Source organism: Palaemon carinicauda, chromosome 37, assembly GCF_036898095.1.
Source record: "Palaemon carinicauda isolate YSFRI2023 chromosome 37, ASM3689809v2, whole genome shotgun sequence".
NCBI lineage: Eukaryota > Metazoa > Arthropoda > Malacostraca > Decapoda > Palaemonidae > Palaemon > Palaemon carinicauda.
In genome coordinates this window covers 70,152,675-70,172,992 of record NC_090761.1, presented here as the reverse complement: position 1 = coordinate 70,172,992, position 20,318 = coordinate 70,152,675, and the positions used below count along the sequence as shown (strand labels likewise).

Here is a 20,318-nt window from a genome sequence, read left to right as displayed (position 1 = left end):
CTGCCAATTGAGCTGACGGGATGTTGGCGAGGTCCGGAACTCCCGAGGGTTCCAAAACAGAAGGGACCTGAGGTAAAATTGTGCCAGCGAGGAACTGGTTCCACACCTCCACCGAAGGAGAACCAGGAAGTCCAAGGGCAGGCCATACCGCTCGCACGTTATCTGGAATAGAAGCGGTAATATTATTATTTCCGATGACGAAAGAAACTATCCCACTGGGAGGGATAACTTGATTCGCCTGCCCCGGGGAAATAGGTGTTAAGTCATTGGTGCTGCTCTTCCTTGACTTCCCCCAGGAGGAAGGGGGCAAGGAAGAGTCTGAAGGAAGAGATCGCGAGGTTGAAAAAGAGGCCCGAGACTCTTTACCTTTCGACAGTGAACCTGGAGGTAACGAATCCTTCTTGGATTTCTTCCTCCTCTTCATGAACTTATCCCACTGTGTAGGTGACCATTCCTTACATACTTGGCAGGGGGAGCCTTCAGCACACCTATGACCTCTGCATGAAGGGCATAGGGAATGAGGATCCACCTCCGATGGTGACATAAATGTGCCACAAGATTTCGGGGGAATTCCGGGACACTTTCTCATATTAGAGGACATCACATCTATTTAAAGAGTAAAAGAAAAAGTTAATGAAAAAAACACACTTAAAGAAAAGTTAGTCTGCCAGTCAAACAAAAGCGGGAGCAGCGGTGTTACCACTGCGGCGGCTAGAATTTGATTGAAGGTACTCAGTAGCTACCGGCCGGCAGTCCCCCACCCCCAACAGAAGGATAACTACCGGCCCGGTCGTTAACGACCTTCTTAAGGTTTTCTGCCGTATTTTCCAGCTCGCGCTAGAATATCTCCTATAGTAAAGAATGAGGGTTTGTATTTACTGTAGTGTAGGAACAAATAACTATGTGACAGTATAATGCAAGAAAAAAAATCTGAATCCCTTTCTTTGTAGCACTTTTTTCTGGGAAACACACTCCACATATCTCTTGGTACATGGAAGGTTGGTGGCAGTAAAGCAGTCCAATGGATGGGGTACATGACAACAAGAGACAATGTCTTTTTTATTTCAAAGTCGCGAAAATAGCACTTCAGAATCACGAGCATTTCATTATTCGAAAGTAAGACTCATGGAAATAATATGGAATTGAAGACTGTCACTATAGTATATAAAATCGAAAATAGAAAAAAATTATTTGTAAAGAGAAGCTGCAATAAAAAAAGTCTTTAAAGTATATCACAGAGAGGTAAAATGTTATAGTAGAGTAAAGCCTTATTTTGAAACTTCATTAATTTACAGACAAAATTTTGAAAGAGATAGAAGGGCTACATGAAACATACATACCTTTAAATACAAAATTTCAGAAGTTCTCTTCATACAGATAAGACATTTTTATAAATAATGGTACCTAAAACTAGAAAGAATCCCATTCTCATCAATTAAAAAGATTTGGCAATACATATCTAATTCACATAGCATTTTCCTCAAACTTATTTGACAGTCCTAAATACATATTACAATAATACAGCTGTTAAATTAAATTTCCTTAAATCCCTTACTGATATGCCTTTACCCAACTTTCTAAACCAATTAAGTTCTTATTAGCAATATCCAATTTTTCATAGTCAAAATCTGACTAACATCAAAGTAAACGAGGTCACGCATTAGTTTGCTTAAATAAGTTGATGAAATTTTTTCAAAATACCATTTAGACTGAAAACTACAAAAAATTCCAAAAATAGATGTAGGAACAAATCAAGACGGAACTATTCAGGATGAGATTAGATTCAACCCTATAGGACTTCTAAAATTTTATAACAAGTGAAAACTAGAATTAAAAAAGCAGGGTACTGCTGAAGTCTGAACTGAAAAATCGTTGAGAAAAAAAAAAAGAAAAAAAAAAAAAAAACAAGCTATAAAGAAGTACAGTAAGTAATAAAGATTTTTTGCCTTCCAATGAGCTTTACCAGTACATTTCTACTCATCCAAACACTAAAATTGTTCTAAATCAAATTCAGCAAAGCTGTCAAATAACTGGTGAATAGCTAAGCAATTGACATAACCATTTTCACTTCAATAAAGGGATTTTGACGAAGGAAAAATCTATTTCTGGGCGAGAGACCTGTGCCGCCCAGTGAAATACTCCTAGAGCACTTATTTCTAAGGAATATAACTGCTATATATTACCAGAGAAAAAAAGCATAGGAATGCCAGGTTGAACCCAGCTCGCTCACCTATATAAGGTGTCGGTATAAAATACTGGGGCGTGATAATTCACAACCAGAGGTCTCGCACTATTTAGATATCTCCTCTTCAAAATCCCCGCCACAGCGAGGTGCCGTTCAACACTACTACCACTAACCCAACCCACGCCAGTGACGTCACTCCTCATAGCACCCAAGGTTTGGGGCCCATGTTGGGAGGGAAGTCAAGGGAGGGTTCACTGGGCGGCACAGGTCTCTCGCCCAGAAATAGATTTTTCCTTCGTCAAAATCCCTTTTCTGGGCTCCGACCTGTGCCGCGCAGTGAAATAGTACCAGAGAAATGGTCCCAAAACTTGGAACAATACCTGAGGAAGTAACAAAATCCAAAATAACAGGTAAGAGGATAGCAAGACATAGTTGATTAAGGTTCACTATGTTCAGGAGGAATCACATTCCCTGCTGCCACTGTAGCAAATATAAGGCTTCCAGAGGTTTTAAGCAGTGGCGTTTAAATACTGTTGGAGACTTCCGGCCTGTATATTTAGTAAGTCCAGTGAAGTTCATAGTAATTAACTGAGGTAGCTACAGCTCATATATCATGGACGTAAGGGAGTGATGTGGGAATGATTCTAGGTAGCCCGTTAATGAAATGCAGAATCTTCTGTCTGAGTCCTTTCAGGATGATGGTTCTTCACCTTCTCTAATGGGTAAGGGCCCCGAGGACTGAACGGGAGATATGTTTAAGTAGGCTTCCAGAGTGTTTACTGGACATAAAGATGGGTCCTGCGGAAGTGGGACCATCTTCCAGGGGAACCGTCTGTCCTGGGGGTCCTCATTTTCGCTAAAAATCTTTTGTCAGGGGAAAGGAGTACTTCCCCTGACGAGAGAAAATTCAATATGACCTGGATCTCTAGACAAGGCTGAAAGTTCTGATATTCTGGCGCCAGAAGTCAGGTTCATTAAGAACAAGGATTTCCTAACCAATGGAATATAATGGCAAGTCTCGTTAAGAGTGTCTGAAGCCAATTTAATTACTTCATTCAGAAACCAGGAAACTGAGCTATGGTGAGTTGATGGTTTCAATCTGGCGCAGGTTCTCGGGATGGATGAGAAGTATGAATCTGTAAGGGCAATATTAAAGCCAATTGTAAAACCTTCAAGGGTGACTTAATTTGTGGTAATAGTACAAGTCTCTAAGTCTGATTCAAATAAAATTCTGAAGAAGGTTACTGTCAGATTCATAGTCATTGTCTCAACCTTTGAGTCCCTTAAAAACTGGCAAGTTTCATAACAGCCGAATCATACTGTCGAAGGGTGGATCCCCTCTTATCTGATTCTAAAAATAACGTATTTGAGGATCAATATCTGCACCTCTTGAGCTGCAAATTTCATAAAGTCCAGAAAGGTAGGGCATTCTGAATTTGAGGAAGCTAACACACAGCGAGTTGTACTGCTTGTGTTTGTATTGGATTGGGGATCTTTCGAGGTGGAGAACCAGTTCCACCAGAAGGGGAAACCCGTTGTGCTTGGGCCAGATGGGGACTACTAGAGCAACTTGGCCTTTGAAAGTCCTGAGCTTGTCTAACACTTTCATCGACAGATTTATTGGTGGGAATAGGTAAATTCTCTCCCAAGTGTTCCAGACTAATGATAGTGCGCCTGTGGCGTAAGCCCGAGGATCCGGGCTGGGAGCTACGTAGCACTCTAGTTGTAGTTGGACTTTGTTGCAAACAGATCTATCTGGAGATCCGGAACCTGAGAAAGAATCCAACTGAAGGACATTGGGTCTAGTGACCACTCCGACTCCAGCGGAGTTGTCCTCGAAAGTGCGTCCGCCACTATCTATCTAGAAGAAACCTGATATGTTGGTTTTTGGCTGGAGCCGGTTGCTTAAGGTCAAAAATACCGCCATGGCTTCTAAAACATTGATATGAAGTTGGCGGAATATTGTCGACCATAGTCCCAGGACTTTCGTGTACTAAGAGTATCCCCCCCCCCCCCCCGCCTGTTAGGGAGGCGTCTGTGTAATTGACGAGCTTGGGGGTGGATATTGTAAGGAAACTGATTTGCCAGATTTTGACCTTTGTCCATGGTTGAAGTCTTTTCTTCAGAATTGGTTGGAGTCGAGCCCATTGTCTCGATATTACTCGTTTTCCTGGAGCACCATACTCGGCTTATATCTTTCAGTCTGGCCTTCAGTAGTATATCTGTTACTGAGGCAAACTGGAGGGCACCCAGGATTCTCTCTTGATTTCTTCTGGAAGACAATTTGTCTTTGAGAAAACTTATTGTGTTTTGCTATACCGTTCCTCTTGGCTGTTGGGAGACAGAGTGTGGGAGCATAGAACCCATTGAATCCTAACCATTGAAACTTGTCCTCGGGACTAAACGAGATTTCTCGAAGTTGATTTGGAACCAAAACTGTTGTAAGAGATTATCACTCTGTAGTTGCTGTGAGGCAGTTTGCCTAGTTGAAGCCTAGAAACGGACGAAAATGCCTTGCTTTCGGAACATGATAGCAAACGTCTGCAAGATCCATAGGGGAGGTGACGGCCCCACAGAGAAGCAAGGTCCGCACCTGAGAGATGGTCAGCATGTGAAACTTGTCGCATTAAATGTAAGAATTCAGAAGCGACAGGTCTAGGATTACTCTTCGCTATTCTGAGTCTTTCTTTGGCCCGCTGAACAAGTGATCCTGAAATTACAAACGATTTACTTTCTTTATTGCTTCCTTTTGCAATAAATCGTTTTCATATAAGACTAGCTCTTCCGTTGGATGTTGATGAAAACTGGTTGGTGGAGGGGGCCATTCTATCCAACTCCACCCCAGACCTTTGGAAATTATACTGAAAGCCCAAATGTTGAACGTTCAACGGTTCCGGAAGATGTAAAGTCCTACCCCTACCTGAGAACCCCCAATGATTTGCTGCGGATTTACCTCCCCGGCCTCGAGAGTAGCTGTTGCGAAAAGTTCCTCTCGAGCTAGCGCCTCTGGGGCGCTGGTAACCCTGGAAAGCACCCTGAGTTTCAAAGGTGGGCCTAAGGGCTGGGGAAGTAGCATAGGAGGTAGTTGCTACTTGGGACTGAGGAACCAGCACGTATTGCTGTTGGGGTTGACCCTTCGAAGTGAAAGGTTGACTCCCTTGTGCCACCGGGATGGTGTGAACCACCTGTTGGGACTGCCGGATTGGAAGGAATGGAAAGATCTCAGACTCTTTCTACCTCGAGATTGGTTGCTGGCCGGTTCGAACTTGTGCTTGGGGACTAAGCCCATCGAACCTTGAGGCTCTGATTGACCCTAGCAGCTCCAGACTGGGGCTTTAATGAGCTTGTTAGGCTCATGTCTGATAGTGGCCTCAGACAAGACATGCCTACAGCAACGACGTCTGGCCGCAAAGAAGTCGTAGGAATCAGACAGTAAGGTTTGAAGTAATGACTTTGTCAAGACCTTAAAAGGTGGTTCTTCTTCATACATTAAAGAGGTCTTTTCTGCCATTGTAGCCGAGTTGATAGGTCCACTCAGGCGCATACAGGCTTCGAGCTCGAGGCATATCAGAGATTCCGGAAGCCTGGGTAGCCACTCACTGAACTGAATGGGAGCACAGTCAGCGCTTAATTTACCCAATGTGAAGGTCGCCGGGGCGTTAGCCCAGCAATCGTGATCCCCCAGGGACAGGAGGGAGGTCGGATGCGTTTCCTTCAGCTGCGGTAATGGCTTGTCCTCGTTTACTGCCTGCCGAGCAAGGTCCGATATCTTAGTGACACACGGAGTAGGGGTTTACTCCTCCACTAGAAACATCGTGTACGGGCTCTTGTGAGGTGTTAACGTAGTGTTAACACACTCCCACTCGTTTAAGGGCCGGACCCAGGTGGACTGAGCCTGCCCCTTTGGGTACATTTTGGTTTCTTTGGGGACCTTGTCAAACCTTACGAGTGTCTCCTCGGTAAGGCATGCGAAACTAGAGAGAGGGAACTGTAGACCCGGCGGGTAGAATTCAAAATCTTCTACAGTCCGGGTGCCAAACCATTCGATGGTTAACATACCATCTTTGAAGGGAGAGTGCAAGGCCCCCTTCCACGGATTGCTTTCGACGAATTCCGGGAGCCTAGAGGCATCCGGGATGATATATTGTGCTGTTGAGGTAGCCCATAACAAATGAGACCCTGTATGAGGCTATCTGGTTTAGCACTCACTTCCCCCTAATGGGCAATAATTCCATTCAATTGTCAAGTTCACAGAGGCACCAGGAATCTTCCATCCTATAATCGTGGTGACTCGGTATGTGACACGAGGTTTGAGCCAGTGAGCTACAGAGGTCCGTAAATTATATATATATGTATATATATGGATAAATATCAGCACAACATCGTGTTCAAATAGAAATAAATTTCTACCTCATCCCTGGGATCGGTCGCTGGCCTCTTCTAATGAAAGGTCAGGTTGAAACTAACCATGCCACGAGAGGCCATGCATCAATCTTGAAAGGGCTGCCGGATCGAAGGGAGCCTCCGGGGTCGTAGGTTTCAGGCCGGGCTTCGCTCTCGGCCCAAGAGAAGTCTTAACTGGTTTGGTGATTTGGAAGACCTGTGAGTCTTTGCTAGGGCTGGCAGGTAGCTTTAACTTTAGGGACAACGGGACGTGGCCCGACATCAGCCACGTGCTTCCTTGAAAACCCTAAAAGGAAGAGACACAGGATCTCTTTGCCCTGACACTCCAGGCAAACCCGCCAACCCAGATCTAAAGAGTCGCCAAGGTAGAAGTCATGGAAGACTGCGAGCTCCGAAAGAGGGTATATCGTTACTAATGAACAAGGTAACTCCGTTGGGAATGTAAAATAAATAGATCGAGAATAAATGTTTAAATCGACCAATCACAAAGGAAATAAAATGAAAATCCCAAAATAATATATCCGAAGTTATAATTATAGATAGTAACGACAGGGGCACCTACAGTGTCCCATAGTAGGGTAGTAACCCAAAAAGATCCGAGTGTTCCGAATTCTTAAAATAGACCGGTATGAAACCGGGACAAAAGGCTATGAACAAAATTTCGGACCGGTATAATAACCGGGGAGAAAACTTTCATAAATTAACTGACATTGTCAAAATAATTCCATAAAAGGTGAAGATTATCAATGAAATAATATTGTCATAGCGCGAAATATACTATCCCGTCGGTACTGGGAAAGTATAGAATATCATAAAGATACATAAGTATCCCATAGCAGGTCAGTAACCTAAAGAGATCCGGATGCTCCGAATTCTTGAATTAGACCAATATGAAATCGGGACAAAAGACTATGAACAAAGTTCAGACCGGTACAGTAACCGGGGAAAAACTTATCATAAATTAACTGACTTTGTTAAAACAATTCCATAATAAGTTAAGGTTATCAATGAAAAAATATTGTCATAGCGAGAAATATACTATCCCGTTGCTACTTGGAAAGTATAGAATAAAAGAAAGATACGTGAGTGTCCCATAATAGGTTAGTAACCTAAAAGGATCCGGGTGTTCCGGGTTCTTAAAGTAGACCGATATGAAACCGGGACAAAAGGCTATGAACAACTCTAGGACCGGTTTAGTAACCGGGGAATAACTTATAAATAAACTGACATTGTTAAAACAATCCCGTAAGAAGTTAAGGTTATCAATGAAATAATATTGCCATAGCTTGAAATACACTATCCCGTCGCTACTTGGGAAGTATAGAATAAAATACAGATACGTGAGTATCCCATAATAGGTTAATAACCTAAAAAGATCCGGGTGTTCCGGATTCTTAAAATAGACCGATATGAAATCGGGACAAAAGGCTATGAACAAAATTTCGAACCGGTATAGTAACCGGGGAAATGTTGAAACAATTCCGTAATAAGATAAGATTATCAATGAAATAATATTGTCATAGCGAGGAATATACCGTCCCGTCATTACCAGGGAGGTATAAAATAAAAAGGGAACAGGGTAGGTAAAGTAAACTTAAAGTAACTTAAAGTAAACTTAAAAGTAACTTAAAGTAAACTTAAAGTAACCTAAGATACATCCTTAAAATACATAAATAGAAAACTCCAGTTATGATCTAAAACTAATGTCTGTAATTGAATAGGGCTCCCGGAGGGAGGATATTAATTAATCAGTGTCAACAGATCTTGTATTTAAGAGCTCGGAGGCTCCGATGTCTGATGACGGGAGGGTACCACGGGAGAGCGCGGGGGAGCCAATGGAACCCCCACTACCCAACCAGAGGTACCGGGACGAAGGTAATGATTCATGTAGAATATAATATAATGATATTAATAAGTCCTATGCGGACGATAATAGCAGGAGGTACCGTAGGTGGGGACACTCCTAATTTAAGTGCTCATTCTTACAACCATAGCTAAAAGCAAAAGTTACACCAAGGTGCAGTCATACCGACTAATCACGTGTGATAGTCCCCGGTGGTCCCGGCCCTCCCCCTCCCCCGACCGATGGCCAATCGGGGCGATGGGAGGGGAGGAGACGAAACAGCCCGGTATGAATGAATGAGACTAAGTCACACCCCGTGGGTACACTCAGTCCTCAATATGTCGGAACGTTGAGAAAAGACTGAGGAACAAGCATACTTGACCCGTATGTCATAACCAACAACCATCGAGTGAGAGGAAGGGTGTACACTGGAGGAGGGGGGGATGGAATAGCCTCCCCAACCTGTGGGGGGGGGGGGTATGGTACCGGGGAATCACCAGTGCGTAGTGGTAGACAGGGCTACCAACTGGAGATCCCCTCAACATGACATGAAAATCCCAAAAATATGATCATAACGGAGTAAAGCAATAAATATAATATCAATGCACAAATACATAAAAATAATTAATGAATTAAAAGCGAAATCACGTAAGTAAGGTTAGGCATGCAGAAATAATATGGCGAGAGAGGGACTCGGGCGAGTGGTAAGGGAGGAAGCATGACGCCATCAGCAGATGGAAAGCAGGGGTACCAACCTAGTTACTGAAGCGGTAGATCGAACAGTAAAAACAACAAAATACGCGAGTCCCACTCGAACCAAATGTAAAACTAGGTGGAGCGTACGAAATAAAACTAAAATGTTTAATAATAATAAGTGAGATGGTCGTCTTCCTAGAACTAGCGAAACAATCTCAAAGGTGACGCAATCCACCAATATGCACGAATGCAGGCATACCAACATAACCTACTCCTTGATGAAACGCTAACACTGATATCATAGGATAACATAAAATTAATGCTAGATGAAAGCATAAAGACGGTGTACTATATAAATGTAAGGAAAAAACTCCTAAAAGTTCGAACAAATATTAATGACTGACGAACTAACGAGAAAAAAGGGCAGAGCCGAACCATGAACGGTAAGAACGGGAACGCCGTTCATATATAAACACTTCTCCATTAATAAAAACAGAGGTTACACTGCCCAATCTCGCTTACATACATGGATAAAGTACTTAACTTCGATGGGGTATCATGGGAATCGGCCATCGATTATAAAATAATGATAAATCCAAGGATAAACACGAGAAAAAAAACATGTTGGACTTAATAACAACAAGTGCTATAAAGGAGTGTCGTCACTGGCGTGGGTTGGGTTAGTGGTAGTAGTGTTGAACGGCACCTCGCTGTGGCGGGGATTTTGAAGAGGAGATATCTAAATAGTGCGAGACCTCTGGTTGTGAATTATCACGCCCCAGTATTTTATACCGACACCTTATATAGGTGAGCGAGCTGGGTTCAACCTGGCATTCCTATGCTTTTTTTCTCTGGTAATATATAGCAGTTATATTCCTTAGAAATAAGTGCTCTAGGAGTATTTCACTGCGCGGCACAGGTCGGAGCCCAGAAATGCCCTTTCTATATTAGAATCCAATAGGATGGCATTAGGATAACTGATATCTAAACATCATATTAATTACCAGCCAAAATACAAACTACCATCTAGAATACAAGCAGCTACTTGGTATGTTACACAGAAGCTTATAAAAGCTTACAAAAATAGTTACCCTGTTCTACAGGAGGAGCTATTCTCTTCAGCAAAAGAACACCTGAAGATTGACCCTGTTATAATAATAAAAATCAAAGGAATGAAGAGCGAGAATTGCTACCAACGCACTTATTCAAAAACAACATTAAAGAAAATAAATTCTATGTATTCCAATAATGCTTGGTTTCCTAAATGCTACCTGTAGCTATCACCTAGACCAACGACAATGACAAATTTTAGAAAACATCTTTAATGACAATATTTTTTTATTAGTTTCTTCAAAGGTAATATGCTAGAAAAGTTTTAATGACAACTTCCATCTTAAACAAGTCATCACTATAACCTAAATACCAAATTAAAAATAACAATGTAAAGGTTACAATACCCTAGAGTCTGACTAATATACATAAAATCAGCACCTGAGCCATCTCTCACTCAAACTAGGACCAAGTAGGGCCAGGCAATGGGTGTTGATGACCCAGAAGATAGAGAAATAAGCTTCCCTAATCCCTCAATCCCAAGCTCAAAAGGATGGTAAGGTTACAGACACTAAAAGAAACTATCAAGCTTGAGCGGATCTCCAGCTCCCGTTCAACGCATTGCAAGGTAAGGGCGTTTTTAAATAAACTATTTATGAAACTGTTAAGCTATCTATCTATCATCTTCACGATATCTGAACAATCTAAATATTCTAACTAATCCAAATAATTCATCAACATTGAATGGGTGCTCACTAATCATTCAATTGTATCAGATTTAACACTATGCAACATGGAAAATCAAATTTGGTTATTACAGCTGAAACTCCGTAATCAAACAATAGTGAGAACTTGGGGAGAAACACTATGATGACTTGCACTAATGAATTAAATGCTCATTATTTGCACCTTCTAGATGAAAACATCTAATTGGACTGATAACTCTACTTTTACCTATAAATTGAAACCAATCACATAATCATCAGATTAAAATGCAAACTAAAATTTCAAAGAATATGGCCATTCAGAAAATAGGTTGTTTAGATATCTAAATTGAACTTCAATCCTTCAACTTTAAAAACTAGTTCAAATAAAAGATCAAAATTAAAAATGTTACAATTAAAGAACTGTTTGACTGGAAATCAGATTGGTCAAAATAATTAAAAACTAACAGCCTTCAACTAAAAAACTAACATAACCTTTCTTTAGCATTGATAAAATATACTGTATATTAATAATTATACTTTTCATAAGCAACAATGTTAAAATGTCAACATATTGATGAGAATAAGATTCTAAATGAGGCTCAGAGTAAACTTCGAAAGGTATAACTATTGCAAGAATTAAATTGTGACCTTAGTTACTTGTATTCAAAGTTAATATTAGTTGTTACTCCCATTATGTGGATCAAATTGAATCTTAATTTAATTCATTCTTTCAAAAGCTTCTAACAATACTAATGATTGTTTCCAGATGGTATGCAATACAGCTGAACAAGAAGAAACTTTAGCACAGCAAAATAAACAAGTTTTGGAACTGTTGTTAAAAAAATCGGCTTTTTATTTACGAATACATTGTCCACTTAGAGCCTCATTTATGACTACACTTACACAACTATGAGTATTTTCAAAACTAAGAGGAATCCCTATAACTGAAATTATTATGCAAAAAATCCTGTATCCTTTAAAACACAATTCCTAGGTTCCTCTGCCACGTAGAATTCAGTACACAATTTTCTCCTAGATTATGAAATTCTTGATGTGCAGTGATATCAACTTTGTGGATACTGCACTACTTCCACATGCAGGTGTCCAAGTTTAACCTGAAAGAAAGGGATATAGTTAGGTTTTCAAAAAGTCACAAGATATGTTACCAACAAATCATCATTAAACCCAAGTCTATAAAAAAATAAAATGTATTCTTAAAAACACCAAAGAAATTCCAAGTACTTTTTAACTAGCTAAGTATGATTACCTACGTTGAAAACCAAATACTGTACAATAGCCATTAAAAATGACAAATTCGGAGATAATTTGTATTTTTCCTAATCATACAAACCTTAGCTATTTACATAAGGTTTACTTTCGGCATAGCTGAAAATGACGAGCCAATAGATTTTTAACGACGGTTAACTACCTCCGCGCTAGTTAGCAAGGGGGTAGGGGAAGGGGTAGCTTGCTACCCCTCCCCCCCCCACACACCGGTGAATTGTCTCACTTCACTTAGAGGTAGGACTTGTCTTGGGGGACAGGGCTGGCGGGCAAATATGTGTAAATAGCTAAGGTTTGTATGGTTAGGAAAAATACAAATAATCTCCGAATTTGTCATTTGTTCCGTAACCGAAATACAAACCACGCTATTTACATAGGGTGACTTACCCCTTAGGAAGGGTGGAAAGTCCCCAGCCTTACTGGCTTTGGCTTTACCCGGGGACTCAGAATCCGAGTGAGTAGCACTCGAGAAAAAGAGTCCCTGCACCTCACAAGTTCCTTGCACCGCAAGGAACATGTGGCCTACATAAGTTGTGTGTGGAGGAAGAGTGTGACTCGACCTAGGAAGTTGACCTGGAGTCCTTTAGGTGGAATTCTAGGCTAGAACGTTCCCAATACCACCTCGTCAGGGTATGGGGGACGCAACAGTATTAACTTAATACTAGGAACACAAGGGAGCATGGTTTACCTGCAGAGGTTGAGGTCAGCTATGCAGAGACCAGGATGCTGCTTTCCCCAAGAGAGGGGAGGATGAAGAAAGAAGTAAGGGCCAGACATACTCTTTCATTCACGCAGACTAAGACTGGGTAACAATGCCCTCAACCTTCTGCTACTTGTCCACTAAGGAGCCTGAGGTTAGACCAGCTGTTGTGCAGCCACCACGGGGCCGATAGAAAAGGTATCGAGGCTTCTGTGGGTCACGTCCTGCAGGTAGTGGGCTGTGAAGGTTGTTTGACGCTTCCAGACCCCAGCTTGTAGCACCTGCGTTACAGAGAAGTTTCTCTTAAAGGCCAGGGACGTAGCGATGCCCCTGACGTCGTGTGCCCTAGGGCGACGTGACGGAGGAGGGTCTGGATTCAGGGCGTGATGGATAACCCTTCGAATCCAAGCCGAGATGGTGTTCTTGGTGACCCTCTTCTTAGTCCTTCCCGTGCTTACAAACAACGCTTGCACGCGGGGACGAACTGCAGCTGTCCTCTTCAAGTAACGCCTCAGACTCCTCACTGGGCATAATAGCAGATGGTCTGGGTCACTTGTTACAGAACGGAGACTCGTGACCCTGAAGGAGTTGAACCGTGGGTCTGGCACTCCAGGGTTCTGAGTCTTGGCAACAAACTCAGGGACAAACCTGAACGTTACCTCACCCCATCGCCTTGAATGGGCGATGTCGTATGAGAGACCATGAAGTTCACTAACTCGTTTGGCAGAGGCCAATGCGAGTAGGAAAGCCGTCTTCCAGGTTAGGTGGCGATCAGAGGCCTGGCGTAATGGTTCGAAGGGAGGTCTCTTCAGAACCCTGAGAACCCGAACCACGTTCCATGGAGGAGGTCTCACTTCCGACTGAGGGCAGGTAAGCTCATAGCTACGTATGAGTAAAGAGAGTTCTAGCGAGGAAGAAATGTCCACTCCTTTCAGCCTAAATGGTTGAGCGATAGCCTTTCACCGCCAAGACCGAAAGGCGCATTTCTTCTCGCAAATACACGAGGAACTCCGCTATTGCTGGAATAGTGGCATCGAGTGGAGAGATACCCCTCCCAGGACACCAACCACAGAAGACTCTACACTTCGCCTGGTAGGCTCCCGTGGAGGAATTTCGCAGGTGACGAGACCTTCTTTCCGCAACCTGTTGCGAAAAGCCTCTCTCTGTGAGGAGACGCTGGATAGTCTCCAGGCGTGAAGCCGAAGCGAGGCTACGGCTTTGTGGAAGATGTTGCAATGTGGCTGTCTGAGTAGCTCGTGTCGTGGGGGAAGTTCTCTCGGAAGTTCCGTCAGGAGTTGCAGAAGGTCCGGGAACCATTCCGCGTGATGCCATGGCGGAGCTATCAGGGTCATAGACAGGTTGACCGATAGTCTGGTCCTGTTGAGCACCCTTCTCATCAGACAAAACGGTGGGAAGGCGTACACGTCGATGTTGTCCCACCACTGTTGGAAAGCATCTTGCCTGAGAGCCTTGGGGTCCGGGACTGGGGAGCAGTACAGAGGCAGCTTGAAATTCAAGGCTGTCGCAAACAGGTCCACCGTCGGGGAACCCCACAAAGTCAGGACTTTGTTGGCTATCTGAGGATCCAAAGACCACTAGGTACTCACTATCTGCGAAGCTCTGCTCAGACTGTCGGCGAGCACATTCCTCTTGCCAGGAATGAAACGAGCTGATAGTGTTATCGAGTGGACTTCGGACCACCTCAGAATCTCTACTGCAAGATGGGATAGCTGTTGTGAAAAGGTACCTCCCAGCTTGTTGATATAAGTCACTACTGTGGTGTTGTCACTCATCACCACCACGGAGTGGCCCGCCAGGGTCCGTTGGAACTGTTGAAGAGCCAGATACACGGCCTTCATCTCTAGAAGGTTGATGTGTATGTACTTTTCTGATTCTGACCAAAGGCCTGAAACTCTCTGGTTCAGAATGTGGGCCCCTCACCCTTCTTTTGACGCGTCCGAAAACAGTGTCAAATCCGGGGGAAGGACAGGAAGATCCACTCCCTTTCGTAGGTTTTTGTCGATCAGCCACCACCGCAGGTCCGCCTGTTCCGTGGGTCCTATAGGGACCAGGGAGTCCGGGGAATCGGAGCCCTGAATCCACCGGGACTCGAGCCGCCATCGCAGGGATCTCATCCTGAGACGGCCGTTCGGGACCAGACGGGCCAGGGAGGCTAGGTGACCTAAAAGACGTAACCATGATTGGGCTGGAAGCTCTTCCCGCCTGAGGAAGGGCTCTGCCACCCTCCTCAGCCTTGCTATCCTGTCGTCTGATGGAAAGGCTTTGTGGAGATTGGTGTCTAATAACATGCCTAGATAAACCAGTCGCTGGGACGGCTGCAGAGAGGGCTTCTCGAGATTTACCATGATCCCCAGATCTTGGCAAAGTCCCAGAAGCCTGTCTCGGTGTCGAAAAAGGGTCGACTCCGAGTCTGCCAGGATCAGCCAGTCGTCCAGATATCGGAGGAGACGGATGCCGTTCCTGTGCGCCCATGACGAAATCGAGGGGAACACTCTGGTGAACACCTGAGGTGCTGTGGAGAGACCGAAGCACAGTACCTTGAACTGGTAGGTCTTGCTGTCTAGCCTGAATCTCAAGTACTTCCTGGAAGACAGATGGATTGGGATCTGGAAGTACGCGTCCTTCAGATCCAGCGTGCACATGAAGTCTTGTGGTCTCACTGCAAGTCTGACCGTGTCCGCTGTTTCCATGCTGAACGAAGTTTGCTTGACAAACTTGTTCAGAGCTGAGAGATCGATGACGGGTCTCCAGCCTCCAGACGCCTTCTTTACAAGAAAGAGTCGACTGAAGAAGCCTGGGGAGCCGTCGACGACCTCTTGGAGAGCATCCTTCATGAGCATGGTCTCGACTTCCGCCCAAAGGGCTAGCCCCTTTGCCGATCCCATGGCATAGGAGCTCAACGACACTGGATTCGCTGTCAGGGGAGGTTGAGATGTTGTGAATGGGACGCGATAACCTTAGCCGATCACAGACACCGTCCAAGAATCGGCCCCATGTTGCTGCCACCTGTGCACGCAACTTTGTAGGCATCCCCCCACAGGTGGACACCCGGGGGGACTGCCACTCCTAGCGTTTATGGCCACGGCCGCTCCCTCTAGGAGTCTTGCCTCCCTTGGAGGACTTACCACCCCTCTGGTCCTTGACAGGAAAGGGCTGAGGCTTAGACACCTTCGTCTTAGCTGCCGGAGCCTGCTTCGGTGTCCTGCGAGGCTGCTGTTGATGTTGTTGTGGAGCTGGAGGCTTGTAGGGCCGAGATGAGAGGGCCCTCTGGAGGAGCGAATCCTGGTTCGACTTCCTCCACCTCTCAGCTGTGCGTTCCACGTCCTTGGGCTCAAACAAGTTTCCTCCAAGGATGGAGGAGTGTCTGAGCCTGCAGACATCCATAGTGGGGACCTTCGGATGGAACTTCTCGGTCACCGCATCACGTTGCTTCAAGATCGAGTTGGCCCACAGGTTGGTAACCTGGTGGGCCAGGAACTCGATGGAGCGAGTGCCCGAGAGGAGGGTCTCCAGGGCCTTCCTATTGCTCTCCTTAGACAAGTCCTCGGAGCGCAATAGGATGCCCAGAGAACCCAGCCAGACGTCCAGCCACGAAGTGGCCTGCATGGCACACTTCGCGACCTTCTCCTGGCTCAGGATCTCCGAAGCCGAGAATGTCACCTGCCGGGAGGAGAGCTTCTCAAGCGGAGTTCCCCTTGTGAGCTCTTCCATCGAGTGGTGGAGGGGAAGAGCTAAGCTGGACTCCCCCATGATCTCAAAATACCATCTCTGCTGTAAACAAGGAGGAGGGAGGAGTCTGTTCTCGGCAGAGAACGGCTGGAGGAGGCGAGGTCCGCGAGCTGAGCTTCGACCTTGTCTCTGGCACTCTTCACCCCCTGGGATCAAGGCAAAGCCGCGCTGGCCCTTGGGGGTTTCTGGGTACCATAGACTTGGTCTAGGACCGTATCCTTGCCTTCGCGAGGGGCAATCTCCGGGTCCTTGAACCTGTTGAGTTGCCTCATCAGATTCAATACCTGCCAGAAGGCATGCTCAGACTCATGCTGCTCTCCTCCCTGTGGACTGGCAGCTAAGTCTCCCGTCCCCAGAGGCTCTTCTTGGGGAGACACGTGGACGTTCTCCCGGGGTCTGGTTGGCTCTGGACGAATCCGCAAAGACAACTTAGGTATCGTCTTTGGGTCCTTGGGTTCCCTCCTGGGCGGGATACAGGACTCCAGCAAAGAGGTCTGGAAGGTACCTTCCACGCGAGACGTTTCTCTTCCTCGAGGAGGGGTTCCTCCCATTGGTGCCGTGGGAGAGGCCCTCGCCTCGCTGGACTCTCCTGAGGACGGAAAGGCTTCGTCCACAGGAGAAGGAGAAAACGACCGCGAAGGGGATGGAGCCTTCCTGACGGACCTCTTAGGAGCCAACTTCTCCCTGGGAGAAGTCACCACGAAGTCCACTCCTCTCCTTCTCTTCAGCGGGGGCGAGTATGTCCTTGGCTTGAGTCCCAGATCAGTGAGGGCTGGCTTCACAGCCTGCACCACCGCTTTCATCAGGTGATCAAACCAAGACAGACGGGTGACGGATGCAGTGTCCGTAATCCCCGCTGGAGGGAAGGGGATCGCCTGATCCTTCGGAGTGGACGCAACGGGCCCTACCTGTAAAGAAGAAAGGGAAGAATGTTGCCTAAACCTCTCCGAAGACTCTTCCTGGTCCTGGGTGAGAGACCTGCGCTTGCGCGGGGGCGACCCTGATGGTGATCTGGAAGTACGCGTCCCTGTCGCAGGCACGAGATGCGGAACCCAGCAAGAACGGGGGTCGCGCTGGCGCTCGCGCGATGGAGCATCCAAGGACTCGCGCGCGGGTGGCTGCTGGAGTGCGGGCGCACAGTCGCACGGGGATAAACGCGCGCGGGCGAAAGGGCGCGCGGGCGAATGGGCGCGCTGGCGAGGGGGCGCGCAGTTGAAGGTGAGCGTGGGCGCGCAGGTGAATAAGCCCGCGAGGGTAGAGGAGATCGCTGTCGGTCAGGAGAATGGTGACGCGCAAGAGATCTATGGCGCGTGGGCAAGCGATGGCGCGTTGGCGAACGCTGGCACGTCGGTGAGCGATGGCGCGTTGGCGAGTGATGGCGCGTTGAAGAACGATGGCGCGTTGGCGAGTGATGGCGCGTTGGAGAACGATGGCGCGTAGTACACGCAGGCGATCGACCGCACAGAGGCGATTTGGCGTGTATGCGCCTCGGAGACCTATGGCGATCCAAGTCATGGGCGCGCTGGCGCGTTGGCGCGTTGGCGAGTGTTTGCTCGCAGGCGAAGGATCGTACGGGCGCTCAGGAGATCGTTGGCGCGCAGGAGGGTGACGACGTGTAGACAGCTGGGGTGAGGATCAGGTGGCAAGGAAACGCGCAAAGGCGAATGCTCGCGGACGGGCTCAAGAGATGAAGGCTCGTGGGCGCGCAGGCGCGCAGGAACTCTTGAAGTGCGCACCGGGGAGCGTGCGCGTTGTTGCGCAGGCGAAGATGGGCGCACGGGAGCGCGCGGGCGAGGCGAAGGAGTAAGGTCCCTACCTGCGTCCAGATCCGAAGATCTAGGGCGCGTGGGCGAGCGTTGGCGCGCATCAGGAACAAGGTGCGCAGGTGCGCGCTGACGAGCAGGAGATTGTGTGCGCTCAGGAGACCGATGGCGTGCCTGGCGCGCAGCAGGAACAGAAGGGCGCTGACTGCTAACAGGAGAGTGCTGGCGAGCAGGAGAGAGCTGACGATCAGGAGCGTGCTGGCGAGCAGGCGAGCGTTGACGAGCAGGAGCGCGCTGGCGAGGCGAGTCTGGTGGCTGCAACTCAGGAGAGCGCCTGTGCGCTACTGCGCGCGAACGTACAGGAGAGCACGCAGGGGAACCCACACCATGGGAGACAACCCTTTGCCCCGAAGGGACCGGTGCCCGTCGGGTGACGAGGTGAGAAGGCGGCTGCTGCGCATCTGCGCCAGAGGTGGAAGGACTGGTAGGCGTAGGAGATCGCGAGCGATCTGCGGAGAGGTCCAGGGACGTGGCTGCTACGGTCTGCTTCCGACGAGGAGCATCCTCTGCAGAGGAAGGCGGCGGAGTACGACTCGAAGAGGCGCCTCTTGACTCCCTTATAGGGAGACGGGAGGCCCCTGCGGCGAAGAGGACGACGAGCCTTACGGCGAAGGCGGCCTCGAGGAAGGTCATCCACATCATCGGTCCTCCGAAGAGGAGTCTCTGTCAGTGCGCTCCCCCGGGGAGGAGGCGCACCCGCAGGAGAGACCGTGGGACTCAACTTCCCCTTCGAAGGATGTTTGGAAGGGGGAGCAGAGCCTTCAGCAACGTCAGCAAAAGCAGCAACAGCAGAGGTTTGACCAGACCCGTCGGAAGCCTCTGCCACAACCACGTCGACAATAGACAGAGGGTCTACCTCTGCTATCACCGGCGATTGTTTGACAGCAGCCCCCAACTGGATAAGGTCAAACAGGGCTTCCTTGGAGGGCAAGCCCTTAAGCCCCAAGGAAGCCCAGAGCTGAAAGAGATCATCATTAGACACACCATGGTCATCATAATTAGAATCAAAATCCTCCCCCGGAGGAGGAGGGGGAGCTGCCTCGCTGTGGGAGGCAACGCCCTCTCTCACACCCCGAGATAGGGAAACAGAACAATGGCCTACGCTACCACTTGGCGGTCTCTCACGAGAGGCCAGCCGAGTGGGAGCTTCGGAGGAGGTTTGGGCGGCGGAAGAAGAGTCCTTGGAGCCTTCCTCCTTCAAGGCAACCCTTGAAGGAGAGATTTCTCTCTTGGACTTCTTCTTACGCTGGCGGGCAAACCTCTCCCACTGGGAGGTAGACCACTCCTTGCACTCACTACACGTTAAGTCTCTAGCACACCGTTGACCTCGACACTGCGGGCAAAGGGTGTGAGGATCCGTCTCGACCGCCGACATGAAGGTACCACAGGGGCGGCCGGAGAGTCCAGGGCATTTGCGCATAATTGCGATGAAGGTAGAGGCCACCTTCCAAACACACAAAGTCTGAGAAAAAGAAAAAACAGATTAAAGCTGTCAAAAGTGGGGACGAAAGACAGACACGTCTGCTCATCGTCCGAGCCAAAAGTGAAGTGAGACAATTCACCGGTGTGTGGGGGGGAGGGGTAGCAAGCTACCCCTTCCCCTACCCCCTTGCTAACTAGCGCGGGGGTAGTTAACCCTCGTTAAAAATCTATTGGCTTGTCATTTTCAGCTATGCCGAAAGTAAACCCTATGTAAATAGCGTGGTTTGTATTTCTGTTACGGAACAAAGTCTCATTTAATATAAAGAAAGAATTCATCCTCATGATTTTCAATTGTTATCTAGTTGTGAAACTAGATTTCAGACTACAATGTTGATACTTTCCTTGAACTATCTTTTCTAATCTTTAATTAGATTATGTGAAGTTAACCTTATTG

The 20,318-nt window shown here is 47.0% G+C and overlaps 1 long non-coding RNA gene across 1 annotated transcript in view; it reads right to left on the bottom strand.

Moving 5' to 3' along the window:
• Positions 1-10,675: 10,675 nt before the first annotated feature.
• The window catches only part of LOC137629185 (uncharacterized), a 48,987-nt gene continuing 39,344 nt past the window's right edge, over positions 10,676-20,318 (bottom strand). Inside the window, exon 3 of the long non-coding RNA XR_011041476.1 lies at positions 10,676-12,000. This is a non-coding gene — a long non-coding RNA (uncharacterized lncRNA). The remainder of the gene's footprint in view (positions 12,001-20,318) is intronic.